This window comes from Lathyrus oleraceus, chromosome 4 (assembly GCF_024323335.1).
Source record: "Lathyrus oleraceus cultivar Zhongwan6 chromosome 4, CAAS_Psat_ZW6_1.0, whole genome shotgun sequence".
NCBI classification, from domain to species: domain Eukaryota; kingdom Viridiplantae; phylum Streptophyta; class Magnoliopsida; order Fabales; family Fabaceae; genus Lathyrus; species Lathyrus oleraceus.
In genome coordinates, this window is record NC_066582.1 from 351,804,297 (window position 1) to 351,805,674 (window position 1,378).

At 40.6% G+C, this 1,378-nt stretch overlaps 1 non-coding gene across 1 annotated transcript; it reads left to right on the forward strand.

Moving 5' to 3' along the window:
- The first annotated feature begins 500 nt into the window (after positions 1 to 500).
- On the forward strand, positions 501 to 607 carry LOC127077987 (small nucleolar RNA R71). The gene has a single exon (XR_007787743.1). It is a non-coding gene; the product is annotated as a small nucleolar RNA R71 (small nucleolar RNA).
- Positions 608 to 1,378: the final 771 nt, after the last annotated feature.

A 1,378-nucleotide genomic window follows, 5' to 3' on the forward strand; every position in this document is an offset into this window, starting at 1 on the left:
TAGGTCTCGGAGGTGCAATATTTTGAATAAGGTTATTGTTTTTATAGGAGAAGTTTGGGTGATTCCTCCATCCAGGGTTATAGGTATTCGTATATGGGTTCCCTTGGGTGTAGTTCACTTGCTCAGAGTGGGTTTCGTTTAATAGACTGCATTTTGTGGATTGGTGTCCTTTGGTTCCATATATCTCACAATCCGACGAAACTGCGGCTACAGTATTCGGGTTTATGCACATATGCTCGACCTTAAGAGCTAATGCATCCATTTTAGCTTGCATCATGTCTATAGAGCTTAGTTCATGCACTCCTCCTTGGGCTTCCTTCTTCTCAACTGTCGCTCGTTCGACTCCCCATGATTGATGGTTTTGAGCCATATCTTCAATGAGGGCACTAGCTTCAGGATAAGGTTTGTTCATCAGAGCACCGCCTGCGGAAGCATCGATGGTCATCTTTGTGTTGTAATGAAGTCCATTATAGAAGGTTTGAATGATTAACCAATTTTCTAAACCATGATGTGGGCATGCTCGTAACAACTCTTTATATCTCTCCCAAGCTTCGAACAGCGATTCTCCTTGATTTTGGGTAAATCTAGTTATATGGTTTCGAAGAACGGCGGTTTTACTCGGGGGAAAATATCTAGCAAGAAAAACTCTTCTAAGGTTATCCCAAGTCGTAATGGAATTGGGTGGAAGGGAATCTAACCATGATAGGGCTTTATCTCTGAGGGAAAAAGGAAATAATCTTAAACGTATTGCCTCAGGAGAAGTTCCATTGGTTTTAAAAGTGTCTGCTAATTGAAGAAATATTTTTAAATGTTGGTTTGGGTTTTCAGTAGCGAGACCTGCGAATTGTCTCTGTTGCACTAGTTGCAACAGGGATGGTTTAAGTTCAAAATTATTGGCTGGGATGGTTGGGTTTACTATACTAGAACTAGGTTCTTCATTAGATGGTTGAGCGAAATCCTTAAGAGGTCTTTGGTTTTGATCTTCGGCCATAGCTCTCTTAATTCTATGAAAGAATAAACGTGCGCGAGCGTAACGTTCAGGTTCCGCCAGAGGGTATACTAAGCTTAAACTTCCCGTGCTGCGAGTTCTTCGCATTGACCGGCGGGAAATAGCCTAAGTCTAAACGATATAAGAACAGGAAAATGAAATTTGACGAAATTGGTCCCCGACAACGGCGCCAAAAACTTGATGCGGTGTTTCGCAAGTATACGAACGCGTCAGAGTAATATAAAAGATTGTCGAATCCACAGAGACCAAGTGTCAATCTGTCGTTATCTATTGTTATGGTGTTTATCAAAGGCAATCAAAATAGGTGTTTTTTAGAGTGTGCAATGAAAAGTAAAGTATTGAAATAAATTTAATTAATAAAGACAGGGT